Source organism: Phyllostomus discolor, chromosome 2, assembly GCF_004126475.2.
Source record: "Phyllostomus discolor isolate MPI-MPIP mPhyDis1 chromosome 2, mPhyDis1.pri.v3, whole genome shotgun sequence".
NCBI lineage: Eukaryota > Metazoa > Chordata > Mammalia > Chiroptera > Phyllostomidae > Phyllostomus > Phyllostomus discolor.
The window spans coordinates 19,478,905-19,503,190 of record NC_040904.2 but is presented as its reverse complement, the minus strand read 5'-3'; the positions used below and the strand labels follow the sequence as shown (position 1 = coordinate 19,503,190).

The 24,286-nt window shown below is 34.5% G+C and overlaps 1 long non-coding RNA gene across 1 annotated transcript in view; it reads left to right on the top strand.

The window, feature by feature from the left end:
• The window catches only part of LOC114491101, a 345,268-nt gene extending 323,255 nt beyond the window's left edge, over positions 1 to 22,013 (top strand). The window contains exon 6 of the long non-coding RNA XR_004901239.1: positions 14,418 to 22,013. This is a non-coding gene — a long non-coding RNA (uncharacterized LOC114491101). The remainder of the gene's footprint in view (positions 1 to 14,417) is intronic.
• The last annotated feature ends 2,273 nt before the right edge of the window (positions 22,014 to 24,286 follow it).

The following is a 24,286-nucleotide window of genomic DNA, read 5'->3' as shown; positions in this document are numbered from 1 at the left end:
AAGTTCTTTTATCATGTAACTTGAAACTACCACATGCGAGAGAATAGGGTATTTTGTTGATATGTCCTTTGAACATTAAAGTATTTCGTGGCTACTCTCAAAGTCTACCAGATAAAGAAAAAGCCTTATCTTTAGGTGATTTTCCAGTTACATAACTTGTCGTCAGATCAGAAATAGATGGGCAACAATATGGTTGAGTAACGAGCCAATGGAAAAATGAATGAATGATGCAACTTGTAAGCAAAAGCTTTCAAGAAATCATATTAAATAGCATAGTCCTAAGTTTGATATATTGTAAAATTCAAGTAAGAAAGGAAAACATCTCTAGGCCATCAATTATTCAGTTATACCAAAGTTACTCAGCTGTTTCAAATCATTTTAACTTTCCCACTTCTGCAATGTTATACAAAAGGGAATTCAAGTAAGGAACAAGACACATGGAGAAAAGTATTGATTTCAACCCTATTCATAAAATTCCCAAATTGAAACCTCTAGAGATTCTCAGCAGTTGGGAAACATTTCAGCAAATTATGGTACATTCCCAAGGTGAAATTTTATACAGGTACTTAAATGATTAATTAGACAAATTGTAGCATGCAGTGAAGGAAAGAACATGAGCTTTGGGATTGGACAGACCTATGTTCCATTACCTCTGTCATGTCAGAAACGTTCAGCATACAAAGGGATTCCTAGAAAGAATCCTTGTACCCTCTCAGAAGTTCTTTGTAGGATCTCCTGATAGGATATAGACCACCTATGTTGCTGGATAGTGAAATCCAGATTCCAAAGTGTCTTCTCAGAGAGACCAAATGCATCTTGAGAGGTGGTCTGACAAAACAGTTAAGAGATGAACTTGGAATCAGCAAGACCAGGATCAAATTCTAGCCATTTACTTCTGGTATTGTGTTTGGTACATTATATAACTGTCTTTGAAGCTCAGATCGCTTGCCAGTAAATTACAAATAAAGATGCATACTTAACCTCACGGGCTCATTGTGATGACATCATGATATGATATATACCAGCATATTGAATGCACAGGGATTAGGTGTTGAACATGGTAATTATTTGTTTTATCGTTGTTTGGTTATTACATTAATCGGTAATCCCTTCTCAAAAGGATTTTAGTTATTTATTTTTACCTAAATAATTAGTTCCCAGAATAACATTTAAGACCCTCTAAAATTGTGCTCCAGTCCAACGGCCTGGCCATTTTTTCTGAATAACTGTCCTTAAATAAGCCAACATTCTCCCACTTCCTCCTGGGCACTTCCCAACCAGTGCACGAAAGTTTGAGCATTCCCTCCTTCTCTGCCCCCAAACCAGATGTTTTTTTCTCTCTACCTTTGCTTTTTCTAACAGTCTGTCTGTTCTTTCAAGGCTCACCTACAATGGAGCTTCCTGCTATATAAGCCGTCTATTTAGAGTGCTCGATATCTATTGTGTCTCTCCTCTTTATTTCTTTAGCACTTCATTTTTAATAGTGTACTTCATATTTCTCATGTATTATAATTTTGTTTGTGCCTGACTCTTCCACATATATTAAGCTGTTTGAGGAAAGAGGACATTTCTCATTTTATTAATCTTTTTTAGCAACTTGGTTACCTGTACAGAGTAGACCCCTAAATGTATATGTCAAATTTAATATAAGAGTGACTGAAAGCTCTGGAAATAACGTGTCACTCTTCTGGACAGGTCTGTGTCTTTGAAGTACCCATTTATGCATCATTTTCCAACTTTTTACTTATCACATTTTTTATTTGTAATGAGTTTGGTTCTAAAAAGACAATTACCTGTTAGAATACTTGACTCCACCTTTTCCCCACTCTCATTTCATTTTAACTAATTGCACAGATATAAGGCTTATGGGTATAATTATGTGGGTATAATATTTGTTTGCCTAGGCTAGTTCATGGACATTGTCTTTATATAATTTACAAGCTCTATCCTTGGCTTGCTTACAACAGTACCTATAATATTTTGGGAAATTTCTACCACTTAAAGATATGGAATGACATCTTCATTGATTAAGATAGTATAGTTGGAAGATTTGTAGATCCTCTGGAGAGAAAATAGACTCAAGATTTCAAACATGATATTTTACAATTCTATCTTTGAAAAGGAAGAAGATTAAACTGATTTAACTACACAGGTGGCAAGATTGGGGAAGGAAAAGACCAAACCTTGATCCTAATGTGAATGTCAGCTGATCTTGAAAGAGTTCCTAATTTTATTCTGATTAAATTAATTTCTGTAATAGCCACTGGTAGGTAATATCTGCCAGGCCTCCAAAGACAAAAAGCATCTTGTGTAGATTCCTGATTTCTTTACATCTTTAAAAATTTATGAACCATTTTTTACCCTTGGAGTGACTGAAAAGATCAAACCACTGTATATGTATTTGTGTGTATAAATGTATTTGTGTATATTATAATTACATGCAGTTTTTCCCCCCAAAGAATCTGTACCCAGATTAGTGATCTGTTACTTCCTAACCTAGAGAATTTGGCTAAACTCTTGGATAAAACATTCCAAAATGCCTAGTATCCACTTTCTGACAAGGAGTCAGTATATGTGATAATCCAATGAAATAATCGAATGTTTGTTCATAATCTTACTATTTTTAAATATCATGATTACTTTCTCTTGGTATTTCATTTTGAATGTATATTATTAAGATCCAACTCTGAACAGAGAGGTGACTAGACTTGATAGAGTTTAACAAAAAAAAAAAAGAATCAAATTTAAAAAACTATAAAGGTCAGAGTTGATTTTCAAAAATCTTTAATCCTGGTCAGACGCAGTGGTGAACTTAAACTTTAAAGATAAATCTATCAGTATTTTGCAAGTTATTATAATAGCCAATTCTCTTTTATCAGAAAGAGAGAAGAAAGTATTTAAATATTACATATCCCTCTTTAAATAGAAAAGAGACAAATTAATTCATATGTGATCCTGACTTGGAAGTATTATTTGATTTAGGAAGACTCTAGAATATGTGTGAAGAATCTGTCTTATGAATGCTTTCTCTGTTTCACCCCATATTTCTCCTCTAACTCCACCTTCCTGCCATCTCATGTTCATCTATATGTAACAAAATTGAATTTTCACCCCTCCCTGAATTTATCTTTTTGTTAGTTTTTACCTTTCCAAGTTCCAAACCATTTTTAAATATGTAAAATTGTACTATTTCCTCATGAAGACTGATCATACTCATGTACCATTATGAATGAAATATGCATGTAAGCAAACAACTAATATAAATAAATGCTGCCTTCATGATTAAAAACTCAATTATTAGGTTTTAAAAGCATGTATTAAAGAACAATGAAATATAATTCTTTAAGCTAGTTTATTGGTAATTATACAGAGTAAAGCAAAAATGTAATGAGTGTAATATTTTAAAATTAATATTGTGGCTTTCTTAACACCTAGCCCAAAGAAATTTTTTTAAAAACTATTATTATCACAAAAGTTCACATGTAATTGCTTAACAAAGAATTTGAAATATTGCAAAATATTTTGTCTTGTTAGTACTTAAAAAGAGTCAAGTTAATATTAATGGACTCAATTTTATAAAAACAAAGTACATTCTCAAATAGATATGGAATATTTGCCTATTTTAGACCATTTTTTCTCAGTCTGTCAGCTCAAAGCTAGATTCAAAACCAGCCTTAGTTCTTGAAGAAGAAAGAGGGCGAGCATACATTTTTAGAATTCAAAAATCTAAATCCATATCAAATAACATCAATATGGCATTTTTCTATAAATTTTTCATAGCCTATGTTGCATAAAATATATATTAAAATATTTATAACTAATAAACCAAAGAAACTCTGAGAAAAGAAAATGGGTAAAAACTTTACCCAACTTTGATAATAACTACATTTAAGTGAGGAACTAACTTATTTCTATTGCCCTGAAGTTTTAAAAGGTACTCCTCGTGTTAGTGACTACTTCATTATTGATTAAATCATATTTCCATCTATTCCAGACTATTTTTCTATAGCCTTTGTATCTGGTCACTGATACACACAACTCAGTCACCCATTGACCAGCTGTATGTGAATGAAATTAACCAGCTTTATGTGAATTTAATATCTAATGGAGGAATGCAACTTACTATTTGATCATCACCTGTCTGTCATTCACTATAAGCTGAAAGTGTACTTTACTGTTTAGTTTTTCACTGTTTTGGTTAGAGGTACTATATATACATCAGGAAGTTCCTGACCGATGATCCGATGTAACTGAAATGGCCACACAGTTCATACGATGGCTACATAATGAAAATAACCTGTTTGTGGCCATAGATGACAGTGTGGTGATTGCTGGGGGGATGTATAAGAGGACTAAATGGTAATGGGAAGAAATACAATAAAGATTACATTTTTAAAAAGTACTTGTTTACTTGCATATTGATTAATTTAAGAAGCAAAAAAAAGTATATTTGTGATTTGTTTGTGTGTTCATTTTCCCAAGGTGACTATCTTTTTGATGGTTTTAATGAAGAAAAGGATGCACTTGAAGCAACATTGAAATTTAAATACCAAGCATGCATTTATTCTCTGGGTTTGTAGTTGCTTTAAGTTTATCTAATTTTAATGAAAGGCTCTTACATCAAGGATTGGTTGTGTCAGGTTTTATTTTGGTGAGCCTGCACTCGTGCCCTATTTGTAGTGAGATGCTTCCAGGTTAGAACAAAAGTGGCTGCTGCTCTTAGGTTTCTTTTCTTCCAGTGCCAGGATCAGCTCCCTGCAAGACTGCATGCGGAACATTCTTGATCTGAGTTTGTTTCTCCCAGGACTCTGGCTCCCTGGGGATTTGCCTGCCTAGCTTGAAGGAGATATTCCATCCTGCTTTCTTTCGGATAGTATTTCTCTTTCATTTTATCCAAATAGAGGATTATACTAGCTAAACATGATTAAACTTGAGATATGAGTAGGTACATTTCTGGTATCTGGTTTAGTTACAGATTCTTATGGTCCCCCAGTGTTTCTGCATGTAACATAGTGTTTTAATGCATCCATCTTTAAATAGCTACCACTCCTTGGAAAAAGTTTTTGGAGAACCCTAACCAAGTTGTTTGAAAGAAACAGGCATTTAAGTGCTTAATTCGATTAGCAACTCATAAAGTCTGTACTGATGAGGATGCAAATAGCCTTTATAAGCATTAATTTCATGAAATGAACATTTTGTAAAAGTGAATGTGGAGTTTGTAGTTCCTTAGGCAAATCTTCACTGTCGATTGAATTTACTTAAAGAGCTTTTCTGGTCACCTTTGAACCTCAATGATTTCTCCAGATGTACAGAAGTGAACAATGTAAAAATCTTGCTGTTTCAGCAGAACTGATTCCAGCTGGCTGGGAACTGGATCTGCAAGTCATTGGTTACAGCTGTGTTTCGATTTATATGTGATGGTTGAAAAAATAAATTACCCGATTAGATGGCTAGAAAGAGGACTCTTTGTTTAGCCCTTGTGTGGGGACTGAAAGTGTTTATGGTGCTGTTTTCTACACAGTCTTTGCAAAGTAAGCTGGACAAATAGATTTATTCAATGCTCCTAAGAAATGTTGCATATTCAGCTTTAATTCTTTGCTAAAGAAACATTTTTTTAAATAATGCTGTCATCTAGCAAATGTTTTAAAGTTCTAGCATTTAAAAGAAGCAGTAAGTTTTCTATCCTACTGAGCAATGTGTTTAGTAGTAGAAAAGCTGTTTTCTTTTGTCTAATGTGTAGTTTAAAACATGTCTTTGTCAGGCATAGGAATGGAAATATGTTTGCCTTAAATTCAAAGCTTCATAATAGCAAAGTATCCGAACAAAAATTCCAATTTAACCATTTTCTTTAATGAATTGTGGCTCATGGCACATAAGAGAAAATGAATTAATTATATTGTTAAATAAAGAAGTATAATTAAGCATTACTACGGAAAAATTGGCCTGGCTGTGGGACTGTTAGGCTATGAGAGTTTTGAATTTGTGAATATTTTCAGTGTTATCTAAGAGAAGTTTACAGATAGAGTAGGAAGAGCATGTAGCTTTTCAGGTTAGTAAAAGTCAAAATGCTAGTAAGACTTGGAGGTTTAGAGTAGAAAGTCTTACAAACTACCCACCCAAGAGGATTAATATACCACTATAACATTGTATGATGCTTGTGCTTTGTTCTTGTATTAAATTGGTTCCCGAGCTAGCTTAAATTGAGTTCTTCAGTTTCTTTAAGTTATGAAGCTGACAGGACCAGTGAATTGTTTGCAGCTCAAACTGTTCCATTAAAGCATTAAAAAAAAAAAAATGAATGAGTAAGGTGGCTCTGGAAAGGAAAGCTACAATGATGTGTTTTCATTTTTATTTTCTCAAATAAACACAGATTTTCTAAATGAATTCAACATCTTATGAAAGTTTCTTTTCTAATGCTTTGCAAAATATTGAAAATGGACAAAATTCTCAAGTGAACTTGAGAATGGGCTGAACACTTGATCAGGTATTACAATGTCCGAGTTCCATATCAATTCATTGAGGGAAATACCCAGAAATGTATCCTTTATACCCATAAAAATAGTCAATTCTTTATCAGTTTCTTTTTTCAGCTGAGATATGAAGTGTGGATTTGAGTAACACAGAATGAATAACTATAATGTATCCAAAAGAAACAAAGGTGAGATTGATCTGTCTTGAATTGGCAGACAGTTTTACTGTGTCAGGCTATTTCCTTGATCAATGAAAGTATACCCTCTAACCTTTAACAAATCAATACATTTGATTGGAAAGGATGAGAACAAAGCATGAGGATGCAGGGTACACTTGAACCTTCATGGTTCAGAAATATTTAAATGATGTTGATAACACTTAGAAGTATTTTCCTCTACTCCCATAGAATGGAAGTTTCTTTAACCTACATTGAAAACCTAGGTAGCAAAGTTTGAGACAATGCTATAGTGACATTCTTCATAAAACAGCATGTTCTCCAAGTTTAACTTGTCTCATAGTACTTATACTTCTAAGAGTGTATTAACCATGATATAGTTGATATCACTGAGAATAGAGATAGCACAGTAAAAATTCAATCTTGAACATGTATCATTGCATTATATTAAGTTTCAAAAATATACATGATTTTAATATGAAGAAGCAGGAAGGAAATAACAGTATCTATAAATAAAGAATACTTTTTTAATCTAAACTAATTTAATCTACTATTTGTGTTCCATTACTACCTACTATGATCAATGAATAAAGTATTCTCTTTTCTTTAAATAAAAAAGACCCTACAAAATTACCACATTTTTCCTTAGTGAAGAAAATTCTAAAACTCCAGAACAAAATTGATTATGAACGATCAGAATAATAACTTCATTAATAACTTTATTCTACCTAAATTAAGCAGCACTCAAAATGAATGTTTTTAAAAACCAACAAAGATATTTTTAAAGATTTTGATAGTTGATAGAGATTTCCATACTCTTGATTCACCTGATTTTTGGAGATATATATATATATATATATATATATATATGTTTTTATATTTATATATAATATAAATATATGTTTTATATTTATATAGGCTAATTTTCTCACATAACTTTTCCAGTGAAGCTATGAGTTCTTCTCCTTAGTGCGTGCACTGTAACAGTGTATACACACTTTTCTGACTCTCAGAAAAATGACTGCTTTCCCAGCTCTAAGTGAAAATACACAGTGGGGCAAAAGTAGAGTTATAGTTGTGAGTACATGAAACACGGAGTTTGTTCTTGCATTATTTATTCATTATTGTATCATTTTCCATACAACCAAAATATACCTTTGCCCCACCTTATATGTTGTATAATTTCAAATAAATGAAATTTTACATGCGAATAGGGTCATCTGTAGAAAAGGTCTATAGATTATGCAGCAAATCTGAAATTGTGCATTTTTGAGATTCAGTTATAGGTGAGAAATCTCAGGGACATGGAGATAGGATGTCCCATTAGTCTTTCTGAGGACAAATACTACAGGACAGTACTGTGAGGAATAAATGAGACCATTATATATACGAATACTGTATCTAACCAGTAAATCGGAATGACCAACATGTGTTTGCAATTTTACTCCCCCTCATTGCACAAAATTTTAGGCTGAATCGGGCCTTGGTGATTTACCTAGTCATTCCTCCTAATTTTAATGGTAAGAAAACTAAGTTCCCGCGAGTTAAATGACTTATCCAAGACCGTAAACTATTATTTACCCAGTGGCACTAGAACCAGTTTCCTGATTCCTAGATCAGTTCCCTTACCACTTCCAGACTTTCTTTCAAAGTGCTATTTATAAAATGTAGGGAAAATAGTACTCTTCTATAGTTACATTAGCTAAAGCATACATTATTACTGCTCCATTGCCATAGTATTCAAGCTTTAAACATGGCAGTAATTTTGAAGTCGTTTGCTATCACTTAAACTTTTCCACTATGCCCCGTCTTAAAGACAAGATTAATTCTTTTCTCTCTCATCTGTTGGACGCACAGTAACACAGCAGAAATATCCTTTTGCTCAATATATCTCCTGATAACTTTTGAGAAATACTTTTCCGGGTTTAAATATAATTTGATAATGACATCATTTTTTGCCATCCCCACATCGCCCCTCATCATCATTTCCTGCCATTTTCCTGAAAGAGAAACACTTCACCAGCATCCTCAAAACCCATTTGTTCATGAGTACAGCTGAACTGCACTGACTATTGTGGCTCTCCCCTCAACAGCCCCCTCAAGTTCACGTTGTTGCTCTAATTCCTCCTGTCTCAGACTTGCTCTTTCTCAAATCTCCTCTTGCTGGCGTGGCTTTGAATGTGGTCCCCTTGTGGATATTGATGACAGATTGGATTGGCAAGTGGATTTCACACTTGGGGGATATGGAGTGGAGCAGAGCGGGGAGAGGAAGGGGAAAGGAAAAAGGGAGGGAGGCTGGGAGAAACAGAGAAGGATTGCTAGTGTGAGTTACAATCATATCCATTTCCTAAAGTGTGGAGTGGACATTAGATTTCACATGCCAGAGTTTAAAGTATTAACCCTAAAAGGAAGAGAAATGTATAATATTATTTCCCACATCAATTGGGATACTCTGCACTTAATTATCAAAAAAGAGAGAGAGAGAGAAACCCAATTTCAAGATGACCAATACTCCTTTGGCATCCCAGTCACACACTGGTCTGTGTTAAACACTGAGTCACACCCTAGTCCAAGTACTAAAATTCTAAAACAAAATATGGGTGAGATATTTTTCCTCATTAAAAACCAGTTGCATCTTTGTAGAAATTTGGGGGTAATAACATATATATATTTATATTTTAGTTTGTTTTCATTTTGTTTAAGGTAATTAGTTCCAAAATCTGATTGGTAAGTCAAAATTATCTTAACAAAGTCTACACACACACACACACACACACACACACACCTGTTTTTTCTAAGTGTTTTATTTAATAGAAAATTCCCAACAGGTCTTCCTAGTTCATCGATATCTGATTTTTGTCTCCCCTATACTTCAATTATTATTTTAAAAAAGAAAAAATTCTAACCATAGTTGTGGCCAATCTTAACTGCTATTCCTTCCTTGTATTGATAAGATTTTTGAAAAGTGCTCTTTCTCTCACTTTTTGCTACTTAGACTACTATTACATCCCTTTATTGAAAACAGAAACATGTGCCCTGGCTGGCATAACTCAGTGGATTAAGCACAGGCTGCAAACCAGTGTCACAGGTTCAATTCCCAGCCAGGGTACATGCCTGGGTTGCAGGCCATGACCCCCAGCAACTGCACATTGATGATTCTCTCTCTCTCACTCTCTCTCTCTCCCTCCCTCCCTCCCTTCCCTAAAAATAAATAAAATCTTAAAAAAAAAGAAAACAGAAACATGTGATCTGTGTTGTTTGACACCAAAAAAGATCATGACTGTCACTCCTGGAAAGGATAGACATGTACAGAATCTCTCAGCCCTGGCTGGTGTGGCTCAGTGGGTTGAGTGCTAGCCTGTGTACCTAAAGGTGGCTGGTCTGATTGCCAGTCAGGACACATGCCCGGGTTGAGCACCAGGTCCCCAGTTGGGGGTGCACAAGAGGCAACCCATCAATGTATCTCTCACACATTGCTGTTTCTCTACTCTTTCTCCCTCTCTTCCCCCCTCTCTAATAGTAAATAAATAAAATCTCTGAGATTTATCCAGACTTTAGATTGAGTATTTTGTGTGTGTGTGTGTCTGTGTGTGTCTTCTGATGCATTTTAAAAACTACCTTAAAGTAAATTAGTGTATAACACATCCCCTTAAATAGTCTCAGTTATGTCAAAACTAGTAAATAAAACCACTACATTCTCTTCAGTCAAATGGAATCTCTTATTTTAGATCTTCAAATAAATCAATGTAGATTCATTCTCTTAAAATAGATGGGAATGAAAGTTTTGGGACTCCAATGATCAATTATGCTGTAAACTTTTCAGGAAGACAGTTTGAGTCAGCACTGTCCAGTAAACTTTATGCAAGGTTGGAAATGTTTTATAGCTGCATTGTCCAAAATGGTAACCGCCAGCCATGTGTCCTATTATATATTTGAAATAGGGTTAGAGCAACAGAGAAACTGACTATTATTTTATGAATGAATGAAGATGTTTTTACTTTTATTGAGTTTATTGGGGTGACATTGGTTGATAAAATTATATAGGTTTCATGTGTATGGAACATTATCTGTATATTGTCTTGTGTGTTCACTGCCCCGAGTGAAGTCTCCTCCCATCATTATTAATACCCCCTTTACCTTCTCTTACCTCCCCACACCCCTTTTCCCTCTGATAATCACCATACTGTTGTATGTGTCTATAACTTTTTTTAAATTTTAATAGCTACATGTGGTTTGCTCTAACTTATTGGAGAATGTATTTTAAGTAAAGCAAAGAAGATATTATGCAAGTAATACAAACAATATGTTCTGCACATCCATAAATTTTGAGTCAAAGTTTGGACTGTGGATCATTTTTTGTCCTCCTTCTCCCTCACCCTCAACCACTCTTAAACCATGATTCCCATAATAAAACTGATTTCAAACAGTCCATAACGAATAGACTTAGTAATAAGATAGAAGGCAGGTTGTATTACAGTATTTCAGAGTAGCTATTGCTTCCTTTAGCTCAATATATCATTTAATACACATCCAGATACACCTTAGTTTTTTTTAACAGAACACAATTCACATAACAGAAAAAAATTGATTTACAAAGACCATATACATGTTGCATTGCTTAAAGTATAAAACAGAGAAAAATGTTTACATTGTAAATATTTTAACCATAATCAGAATCATATTTAGGGATGTTTTAATGTTGATGATTAGAAGTTTAGAATCAGGAGAGACCTTAAACTCATATCTGTGACAGTGGTAATTGAACTGATTGATTACAACATCTTCTTTCGAATAATATTGATTATGCAGAAAGTCTACAGAGCTGAGATATCAGTAGGTAGTTTGTTGTAAGCGCATGTTCAATTATTAAAATAGTCGACATTTTATGTCTGATAGTCATAGTGAGGTCATGACATTAATTTATCCAGAGAATTGTGGGCAACTGTCTAGAAAAAAAAATAGCATAAATGACACAGGTGCTGGAAAGCTGAAAACAAAACAAGAGATGAATCCCTGAGCAAAGAGACTTTAAGAGACGATAGGTAGACTTAGAAATAGAAAAGGAAGTCAGCAGGCATCTCACTGCTACAGATAATATGTATTTAAAGCTATGCTGTGTATGCATTAATTTCTGTTATAACTTTTCATTAAATTCTCAACTTGAACACTATTCCTGAGTCTCCAGTTTCTGCACTTTAATCTCAGATTTTATTTGTTGCTTCAGTGCTCAGTGATTTTTTCTCTTTACTCTGATTTTTATTTCCCCTTCTTCATTCCTCTCCCTCTGTCCATTTCTGCGTTTCCTTTTCTTTTTCTCCTATTTCTTTCTTCCTGCTCTCTCTTTCATGAAATCATCTACCAAATTTTATGTTTCCTTCAGGTGCCCACTTCTTTTTTCTTTGCGTTTCCGGGTTTTGCACTTGAGTTTTTCTTTCTTTTTTTCTCTTCCTTTTCCTTTCAAATCAGAAGCCTGTAGGAGCTTACTGTAGACATACATGTTCGCCTGCAGATGCTTCTTTCTCTTTATGGACTGTGTGATCTTTTCTTTCGGGCCTCTGCGAATGGCTGTCCTTCACGTTGGTTGCCACAGATCTGTTGCCAAGCTGCTACCTTAGTTGGTCTTGCAGTGCTGCAGTGCATGCTGGGATCTGTCTGTGTGAGTAAACTGAAATTTCAACAGCACCAGGCAGCATTCGAGTTGGCTGGAGGATTGCTGTTCTTCTCTTTTGTATGTATTTCTTGTACGCCGCAGAGTCACCGGTGGCTAACTCTGTCTCATAAGTAATTCAGGAATATTGCTCATGTCGAAGGGACAGGTGGGCAGTTTACCACATTCTGTCATTACAGGGAAAAATTGAAGAACAAAGGAACCGGATGGATACCTATATGCTGCCTTTTGTGTTGTGAAACACCGAACACAAACGTAACTGTGTTCGGTCAAATATTTTACTTCCTTTTATAACAATGCATATGGATTATTTTTACATATGCACACAAATCCGCATTTTATGTAAACATCTATTCAGTCTTTAATATTTGTAGCCTGCAAATATTTCTTAATCTCAAAGATTTTTTACATACTCAACAACACGGCTGTTTGATGTATTTTTTAAAATGCTTAAATAAAAAAATAATAATAAATGCACTACTATCCTGTTGGTTGATTTCATTCCAGGAACTTAAGATTTCAACACGGTTTAAATCATATTGATGATTCAGATGCTGGCAGAGCTTATAATTCTTGTGAAATGAGAACATGGCTAATAAAAATATTAACCAATTATTTTTATTAAAATCATAGTTTCTTTCATTATTAAAAAGAAACAACGAATGTATAGAGATCAGTATCACTCTGGTGTCTCTTGGGGAGTTTGGGGGTTTCATATAGAAGTGAAAAGACCCCTTTTGCCCTTTCGACAGCAGGGGGGATGGAGGGAGGGAGGAAGAAGGCATAGAATAAAGTCTAGGACTGTTAAAGAATTGCTGGCGTTATTTCTCTTTCTCTCGTGCGTGAGTCTGGCTGCCTGCTCCCTGGGATAGTGAATCCAGGATGAGACTGGGTCGGAGCCTGTTTCCACAGCTGCATTTGGAGCTCTGTCTTATTGATTAGGGGAAAAGGGGTGGGGATCAGAGTGTGAGGTGAGGGGAGGAGGACCAACTGGCTACTGGCTCGTGGAAGCACAAGATATTTTCTTCCGGAAAGATGTCAAACAACTGAGACATAGCCGCAGAGGAAGTAGAAAGGTGGAAAAATGAGACTGTGGGAGAAATGAAGGCATTTCTGATGAAAGCCTTGAGGCTTTTTCTTTTCACTCCTTTGCTTTCTTTCAGTTCTTTCTTTCTTTTTTTTTTTTTTTTTTTCTTCCATCATCTGACATGCAGAGGCTAGAGTGACAGCGTCATGCAAATGCTGCAGTCCCGCAGGTCTGGGAGAGGGTGGATGCTAGACTGTGAGTTAATGTTAATGATGAGTGCAGTGAAAATACCAGCCGCTGCCACCCCCTGCACACAGAGCGCTCTGAGTCAGCATCAGATGCTTTGCCTCGCCTCTCGCTGGGTGTCTGTATGCCTGTGCGCGCGCCTGCTCGCTCGGGCACCCGTGTCTAGCCGAGGGGAGGGGGTGGCGTGTGAGTGCGTGGAGGGTAAAAGCCAGTCAGTCAGTGAGAAGCAAAGGTACGTTGGAGAGCAACTAAAATCTGACTGATTTCCATCTTTGGAGCATCAGATGTATTCCCTAAGGAGGATGGGTCTCCGTGATGGGGGTGGTATAATTATGTTAATGTCATATTTATGGAGGGGTGAGATTTTTCATTCTAATAATTGGTTGAATGCTATGGTCAAAAATTGTAAAGCCATATTCAGTTTTAAGGAAAAGCATGGACTTAGAATTAAGAACTGTTATTTTTTGCTTTTTGTGAGTGCTGCTTTTTTTGTTTGATTAAAAAAAAAAACTATTTACTATTTTAAGCCATAACTGATTCAGTATGGAAAAATCAAATGATAAACAGAAAGAGATCTTATATAATGATGCATTGCATCATGGAGCAGAATATTTAAAGTCTTACAAGGCAAAGTAAAGATCTGGACAGGGGGTGGGGGGGTGGTTGGAAAGGGGTGTGGTACTAGGGTGGAGGAGGGGGGCAGTTAGCAAATATTTTGTTCAGCATAGCTTTCCTTGCAGCTTACTTGGAAATGGATGATTCACCTGTTCTACAGGAAAACATTCTAATTCTTTCCATGTTTTTTTTTCCCTCCTCTTTTCCCTTTTAAGATCAACCACTTCAGAAGAACCAGATTCCACTTCTGTGGCCAGGACTTTTATGTTATGGCTGGTCCGATTGTTTTACCCTGCGTTCTATGCTACTAAACCTTGGATCATTCCTAAAGTACAAATTCTGTTCTCCAACCACAAACAAGGCTAAAAGATCGGAGGAAATTCAGTGAATATACAGGATTGGGATTGTGCATTTTTCAAAAGTACTGAGCTTTCGAATGCAACTATATAAGAAATAGAATCATTTTTTTCTTATGTTGCTAGCGTTTTAAGTTACATGTTTATTAAGTGGCATTGCTCATATAGCTACAGAGTATGCATGGAAATATTTGCTGTCTGAATAGTTTGGAGACTCAAAGAGAAAACTCAAGCTTCAGAGGTATTAAATTGTGACATGCAAAAAAAGTTTTTGTTTTATTCTTAACTGCAACAGTATATATTGAAATCAGATTTAAAGTATTATGTGTCCTGGGCCCACCTTAACAGATGTGCTGTATAGAAGTCTAATGGGAAGCAAAATTTCAATCAGGGTCCCATTACTGGGATATAATCCTTTTTTAATGTAATAGAGCTATGGTGTTGCTGTACAAATCTGCTAGAAACAGATTTTAACCCATTTGTAGTTTCTTTCTTTGGATCTAATGGAATGACTCTTAACTGTTCATTGTTTGTATTGTTTCTCATATTCCTCATTATTTTAAGGTTTGTAATTGGTTACTGTCGTGAATATTCAGCTCATCCTAACTTTTATATATCATATATATACATATACATCTATTTCTACGTATATATTTTAATTAGTATTTAGAGGAAAAGTTTAACGGAACCCATCTGTAATTTGTAAGCTAGCCTTATAACTAAAGAAGAAGAATTCTACCGCATCAAACCAGACTTTTCCTAGTCCCTGAGACCCTAACTTGTGAGGTATTTTAGTAACATCACAAGTCAGGCTCTTGGGACCTAGGCGGAGGGGAACCAGCAGCTTTGGACCTTATTGATTGTCTGCAGTTACCACCAGAACAAAAGAACATGCATAGATTCTGCCTAGGAGAAAAAGAACAATGCTCTTCTTTATAATCAGCAATGTTTTCACCAGGACCCACCCCCAAAAATACTATTTTCAGAAACTGTACCCTAAAGTGATTACAGAGTTTCACTGAATCGCATTTATATAATATTACAATGACCATATAAAAGCAATATATCTGTGTAAGAAGCAATATTAAAATACAAGTGTTTTTAAAATGCTTCTTTTGGTGTATTTAAGGTGGCTGGTCTAAGAGAATATTTCCTTATTTACTAATGAAGAAAGTGGCTTATATTTTTATAACTTTTTCATATGCATAGAATATGTACATTAGCTACTGATATAAATCCTATGTCTCCACGTAACTATGGCTCAGAATTTGCAATATATAGCTATAATCATGCTTGAGGCCTAGAAATAAAATGATTTACAATCCTCTTTACTGACCCTATTAGATTTTACTGTTGATTTTAAAAGAATGCTTCTTTATATTTGGTTTTTATTGCCAGAGTTTCCCTTAGTTTTTTTTTTAAACCAGACAAAATACCTTATATATCTTATTATATTAGGACATTCTTTTGTTATGAGTTTGATTCAGAACTTATAACAATAATTAGCCAAAATATGGTAGCTTTTAGTTTTTATATCTTAGTTTGAACATACTATGGACCTATGTGAGATAAACCAGAAATAGCACCTATAAAGTCAGATTGCTCCAGTTCATCTATCAGCTGGATCTGAAATGCAGTTTTAGTTTTATAAGAATTTTAGTTTTATAAGAGGTAACCATTCCAACTATAACTAATGTGCCATGTTTGAACATTATTAACCATGACCACATCAAATATGTATTTTTTGGAAGTAGAATTAATATATTACATCTATTTAAAATTTTTACCAAAATGTTGCAGTTATTAAGATTCAAAATAAAGATGACAGACTTTCCATTACAGAAGAAAGAAAGCAATTTCATTCTTTTAACTCTAATGCTTTACATGAGTACTATAAATTTGTCTTCTGCATTGTTAAAGTAAATTTATGAATGCATTTTAGAACACTGTATGAAGTCTTTGTTCATCTTTTTATTGAATTTGTTACAGTTACTTATGGTTTGAAATATCACAGAATACAAATTACCCATGAGTTATATTTCTTTAAAAATTGAAATTGCAATATGGTAAACATACTCCTCATCCATACAGGGCACATAGAATATGTTTAAGCATGTACTCACACTGTACCTATTAGGGTTATTTATTTGTATCACCTATTTCATTTCCCTAGAATCTCTGCAATTTTAAGTGTGTGCATGTGTGTATAAACATATGTTTCAAAACTCTAAATGAAAGGAAATAATATAAACAGTGAAGATTTTGGTAGCATTTATCTTTTACTCCTTTTAACTTCATTCTCATTGTAATTAAACATTTTCTAAAATATAAGTTTTTCAGTACAAAGAACTCTATATGTATCTACAAAGGAGTCTATGTATATGTATCTACAAATACACAAAACTTGATTATATTTAATATCAATGTTTATACAATGGATGAGAAACTACCTCATATAAAACAGTATCACATACAGGTATATTTTTATAGACACCTGTTTAACATAATCATGAATAGTATGTATAAGATGTTACCTCGATTTAGTTCCAAAATAATATAAAAGGTAAATATTCACTGGCTGTGGTGACAGGAGATCTAAGCTTTTCCAAATGCAACAGTTTCTTTTTGTGTTACCATATTAACGAACAGCACTATACATTAACTGCAATTTCATAAAAGCGAGATACCAAAACCGAATTTAGAATGAAATGATGTTTACTTTCCCCATAACCATATAAAAACATATATTTTTTACTAATCACAGTGCATTCTTTGAACCCTCTCTGTGTGACTTTCCTATATATGAACTCTTTTTCTGACAGCAACATGAATAAAGCTTTTCTCTGGCTCCATAAAGGTGAGTAAAGCTGTAAGTGGGTGACTTTGTTTATAGAAATTTCTTTGTGCTGTATCTAGATAGATGGAGGGCACTTTTTCTGCATTTCTATCGTAGCTGTCACAGAATAATATTGTTTGGGGCTTCTATAATATGATTTGGAAAATCAGATCATACTAAGCTTAAAATAAAAGGAGAGATCTACAACAAAGAGCGAGGAAATGATGTGTGTTGCATACAAAAAAACTCAGTGATATTAACAATTCGATGGCTTCCTGGTTGGGGAACCAGCCTGAGCCAGACGCATATATTAAGGGCTGTCTGCTGCTGATGCGAGCTTGCTCAATGCGGTGGAAATGAGGAATCACCTCCTCTCTGACACAAGCTTATTTTTACATTTTAATTTTGAAATAGCAAGTCACTGTTTTACAAAAGCATACTAACCCTTTCCCTTTTCCTTTCTCACATTGTTTGCTAATGTACTATGAACTTCGAGTTACTTTTATTTAAAATATCATGACTCACTTTAAACATCTATCAACAACCAATGAAGTATTAGTTTTTTCTTTTGTCCCTTTGCATTGTTATGGTAATAGTATGGTTCTCACTCTTTTAACTTTTAATCTCTGTAAGGAAAACATGAATTTTCCAAAAATAGCATTTTTTAGGATCCAACGAGGAAGCCACTTCTGGAATTTTGCCAAATCTAGATATAATTACATTTCATTTCAAGGTTTATGGGATCCATATCTTTCTTAGTTTAAAAGCCCTTAACACTTGAGTGTTCCAGTGAAGCTACAGAAGAGGTGTAAAGATATTCTAAAGTCATTTAAGCATTAGTCCGCATTAATAATGTTAAAGTAGGTGTAAGTATCTCAGAGGATTACAGTACAAATTAATTACTAATGAAATTAGGAAAGGTATATAGTACCTGAAATTCCTCTTCAAAAGGATGTGCTGTCACACATGCCTGGGCTTGGTCAAATTCACCTGGTAAATAGGTAAAAGGTTTTACAAGCCACCCCATTTGAATCAGTTGCCAGAAGAGCAGTGCTTACAAGATAGGCATTTACCCATGCAAGGCAGCACCCATTTTTGTAAGCAGCAAATGCAATCATCATTTTTGTTACTTAGATTACATTACTTGATTTCTTAAATTATTTAATTCAGCACTAAAATCACAGTGATCTCTGAGTGTGGCATTTGGAGAGGAAAACAAAGTTCCTAATAGAAGTTTTTTAAGATCCTGGGCATTTCTAAGCATTTGAAGTATAGCTTTTAGTATAGTTTTGCAACCTCCTGTTTATTCTGCAGAAACTGAGGTAGTGTTATTATCTATCATCTCCATATTTTGCATTCTGATCTGTTAGTGACCAAACACACACTGAGGTTTTATATAAGTATAAATATATATGTGTGTGTGTGTGATATATATAAATATATATAACATATTGAGAATTCATCTTAAAATCATCCACAACATTTTTTTCAATGAGCCAGCATCAATTTTTATTAGAGATTACTTTTTTATCCATACCTTCCATTAAATATAGCTTTATCAGATGAGATGCATTACTAGCCAATAATATGTAATGGTTTTACATGTGGAAGTTTAAAAGCAGGTAGAACTTGAAGAAAATGGAGATTAAAAGAATTTTAAATTCAATAGTTTTATTTTGTATAATCTGTCATTCCATGCATATTTTATGAAGAACTTAAAAGTGAAAAATTCTCAGATGGTGAAATAAATGTTTTACTGTTGATATAAGTAATGAGATTTTAAGTTGTTACCTTAATAATTAATTCCTTTAACAAACAAAACAAATGTAAAAATAATCACAGATTATATTTTTAGGTCAACTAAATAAGAAGAATAACTCTTAGGTTTTATCTTGGTCTTTAAGGTTCTTTGGAGTGTTTTGGGTTATTATATGTGGACAGATTTAACCATTCCTTTGCTCTAAGAAGTTTCTCCCTCTGTGTTGGTGGGCGTCTAACAGTTTGTGATCACCAGGTGACTATTGTGGAATCACCTTTCCTTCCCTTTGAATGAGCTTTTCCTAGACCAAGAGTCAACATCACTATTGTGTGCATCCAAATTGCTAGACCTTTCTTGAAACCCTCCTACATATTTTTTCTGGCCATGTAAGTGAATTGTGAGAAATTATTGATTTACATTGCGATTATCTTTCCAGTTTCCAAACATCTTAAGTAAGAGATTTGGGTGGTGTTGAAACACTAGCCAGCGGAAGCATTAGGTTTTATAGGATTTAAAAATGTAATGTCTTTCTCATAGGAGACTTCCTATTCTTAGCGGGGAGGGCGAGAACCAGGCCGTGGCTAAGTTATTACTCTGTTATACATCACACTAAATTAAGCCCAGCCTGTGCATTTGTAAACCTCAGGGAGGTTTCCACATTAGACAGCATTTTTTGTTGGGGGATTACACCACAGTCGGTGCCCTTCACTTCTCTCTCTCTTCCTGGCCCCCCTCCACCCAACATGGAGCCTTTTCAACTTCTTCAAAGAAGTGGAGGAAAAAAGTAGACTCTTTATTAATGGCAAAAAACAAACTGGCTGCTAGACTTCCGAGACAGCCCTCTAATAATAAAGCAGAGTAGGCCCTGTGACAAAGAATTTCTGAATGTACTAAATATATAAGGAAGCCTATTTAAATTCACCAGAGGGGCTTAGAGGACAAGCAGCAGAAAGTTTAGAATTCAATTCAAGCCATGCCAGAAAATGAAAATGTACTTAAAAAAGGATTTCTGAAACAATTGTTCAAAGACATGTCAACTTTTAAGGTTCTTTCTAGAATAATGAAATTCGTACTCTAATTTCTGTGGTGACTTTTTCAATTAGAAGGAAAAGTGATTAACAGGATCTCAAAGGACTTGTATCTTACGTTTAAAGAAAACGCATTTTCTTTCCATGGGGTGTGCTCCAGCGAGGGCCATTAGTGCACTGACTAAAATCACCCGACTATATACACAGGACAAAGAGATGATGTATTTTTTTCAGCAATTAGACATATAACAAAATTGCTCTTCCTGCTCTGGAAGAAAGATACTTAACTTGTATGTTCTTTTTAGTTAATGTTCTGCTATTCAATTCTGTGATTTATTTTTTAAATAAATGTAATGAAGTAAATATGAAAGATCAAATCATCGATAAATAATGGGATTATGTAACACTAAGTTTGGAAGATCAAAATACGATCCCTACCTTGTCTTTTACTGACTTTAGAAAATTATCTTTACTTTTATTTATCTGGAAGGCATGCTTTTATAAGGGCACCCACATCTGTAAGAATATATACCTTCTTAGTCCTAATATTGAGATAAAGGACTGCGTATAAAGTTCACATGAAGACCAGGGATGAAATTCCTAGCTGGCTTTTCTTAATGTCTTCGTTTAGAATCCACATGGATATTGGGAAAAGATTGTGATTCTTTGTCTCAGGGATTACAAGTTATAAAGAAGTCAGAAACTTCAACTCATTGCTGACACATCTTTGTTGCTATTTCAGAGATTCAGCTTGAGAATGAAGCCCACGTGGAATTCACCAGTTCATAAATATAATTTATCTACTCAAACCACTGACTCATTAATTCATCTATTTATTCACAAGTGTATATCCAACGTTAGAAAAGGACTCGGTGAATTAAGGTTGCATCAACACGTGAGATCTCTATGACCAATTAAAACTTGATCATTTAACAAAATTTGACTTTAAAATTAAGTATCAGAAGTATGAGTATTAGTTATAGATATTAATCATTTAACAATAAAGAGCAGTTATTGCCCTCACTACAAATAGATGTGGCCTAGGTCATGCAACTGAACTGGTTTCCATTTGTTTAAGCTGCAATGGCATTTTAATATCAAGGACTTCCATAGGTTTAATTGTTGATCAGCGAAATAATCCAAGTAGTTTATTACCCCAGTTCCTAGCACATGCAGAAAAAATTAACTTATTTTTTATTAGCTTATTTTTTTTCCTTTTGGGTTAGTACTTGCTTTTGTTAAAGGGAGAATATTTTACTTAGCAGAATTTAAGGATGAGTCAGACATCATTAGAAAATCACTTCTGCTTCAGGAACTCAAAAATCATTTACTGTAAATGTCTTTATTATATATTTCCTGTGTATCAACGATAGGAAAGATAAAGAGAAATTCTTCCATTTGCCAACATGTTTTGTCCCTTTTGTGTGATTTAGCTTTATACAAATCCTGTAATTTGGCAATTTTACTTTTCATATTTTATAGATAACATTCTAAGTGGTTTATCCTATTTTCTAGTTGCAGATGCGATAACCTACCTACATAATTTGAGTTGCTTTGGACAAGATATAGGTAGGGTATTGCTGGAATTTTGCAGTGCCTTGATTTTCTTCAAATTATTTCCTATACTACACAAATGTCTTTAAAAACCATAGACAAACCATGAATAGTAATAACTGTGGTTTATGAAACTTGTTTTTCCAGAATAATTGAACCAATGTGTAGTATATACATAGGATTTCTATCCCTCTAAAAATCATTTAATTTCTTTTTTTTTAAGTTGAATATAACAATATTGATCATACAGTTTCATGAAGTGGCAATTACATTAACTAGTCAAAAGACCAAAACATTCTATAATCAAGCTATTCTCTTGGAGTTAACATGCAGAATAAACGTGGATTTTTTCTGCATATTTACACAATAAAAGCCACCACTGAACCTGAATAGTCACGTAGAAGATAGAAGACCAGATTTCTAACACCGTTCCTACCACTAGTTATCTTCCGGAACCAAACCTCTCTCCTACTCACTTTCCAAATTTACAATGATTTATAAAATAAATATGTGGAAGAAGATCATTTTCAAGTGACTGTTAGGTAAAAAAATTAGTATGTCATTAGATAGTTGGATATTTTTCTGTCCCATGGGGGACACTTTGAGTGAAAGGGGTAGGAAAGAATAGCCTTAGTTTAAATCACTACATTAATCAGACTTTTCCTGTAGAAAAAGCTCAAACTAATTTAAGCAAAAAGGGAGCTGTATGTATATCCAGCATCTCCTCCTCCTCCTCTTATTTCTCCTCGTCCACACTGGTCCCTCTCCCTCTCCCTTTACCTCACCAACTCCCTCTCCTCTTCCATTTCTCTTTTCACTCTTTTTGCCTCTCAGAATCTCTATCTCCCTCTTACTATCTGCAGTGTGCTGAATTTATTCTCAGGAGGTTGACTTTATTCTCAGACACTTTCTATATGTTGGCAAAATATGGCCAACAGAAACTTGAAGCCTACACCATGCATCATTCTTAGAGCTTGTGATTCCAGAGGGAAAAATAAAAATGTACTCTCTACCTCTACATCAATTCCATTTCTCAGAAGGCTCTGGTTGGATCAGATTTTTAGCCACTTCCCTGTCCAGATGACAGTTATCCAGATTGGACAGCCTTGTGGGGTGGCAGGGTGAAGACCCATGGCAGAAGGTAAAAGAATTTAAAATCAGGTAAAAATGTAACAGGTCCAAATAAGAACTACAAATTTCTAAATGACTTAACATAATATGCTAAAGGCATCTGTAAAATATGTTTGCCCTCATAAACTTAGTGGAATCTATCAACATACAGACTACTAAGTTTTTCAGGACAAATGTACTTTATACAGTATTGTAACTAAAAATCAGCTGCAGCAACAAATTAATTATAATTTAATAACATTTTCCATGATCACTTAATATATGGTATATATCAGGAAACTCAACATTGGGACTCGGGCATTTGACATTTAAAAATTGAGATTATTGGAAATGAGAGTTTGATAAAGAGATGGTGATTGTATTCTGTAGTCCAGTATTCATCCTCAACCATTGTATGTGTTTTTTATTGTATTTATTAGGGTGCCATTAGTTAATAAAATGACATGGGTGTCTGGTATAAAATTCTGTAATACACCATCTGTACATTGCATTGTGTTCACCACCCCAAATCAAATCACCTTCTATCACCATTTATCCCCACTTTACACTCTTCCACCTCACCCCACCCCCTTTCCCTCTTATAATCACTATACTATTGTCTGAATTTATGGATTTTTATTTGCTTAATCCCTTCATCTTTTTCGCCAAGCCCCCAATACCCTTCCCCTCTGACCATTGTCAGTCTGCTCCCTGTATCTGAGTCTGTTTTGTATTTTGTTTGTTAGTTTATTTTGTGCATTATATTCCACGTATAAGTGAAACCATATGGCAATATTTTTCTCTAACTGGCTTATTTCACTTAGCATACTTTCCAGGTCCATCCATGCTGCCACAATAGGTAAGAGTTCCTTCTCTTTTATGGCTGAGTATTCTATTGTGTGAATGTACCACAGCTGTTTTATCCACTCATCTACTGATGGGCACTTGGGTTACCTCCACATGTTCACAATTATACATACCACTGCAATGAACATGTGTATATATTCTTTTGAATTAGTGTTTCACGTTTCTTTGTACATATTTCCAGAAGTAGAATTGCTGGATTATAAAGCAGCTCTATTTTTAATCTTTTGAGGTAACTCCATACCACTTTCCACAGTGGTTGCACCAATCTGCATTCCCACCAACAGTGCACAAGGGTTCCCAGTTTACCAGTGCACTGGTAAGGGCATATCCTTACCAGTACTTGTTTGTTGATTTATAATTGGTAACCTTTCTGACAGGTGTGAGGTGGTATCTCACTGTGGTTTTAATTTGCATTTCTCTCATGATTAGTGATTTTGAGAATCTTATCATACGTCTTTTGACCATCTTATATACCCTCTTTGGAGAAGTGTATATTCAAGACTTTTGTCCATTTTTTAATTTGATTGTTTGTTTGTTTGTTTTGGTGTTGTGCTTTGTAAGTTCTTTATAAAGT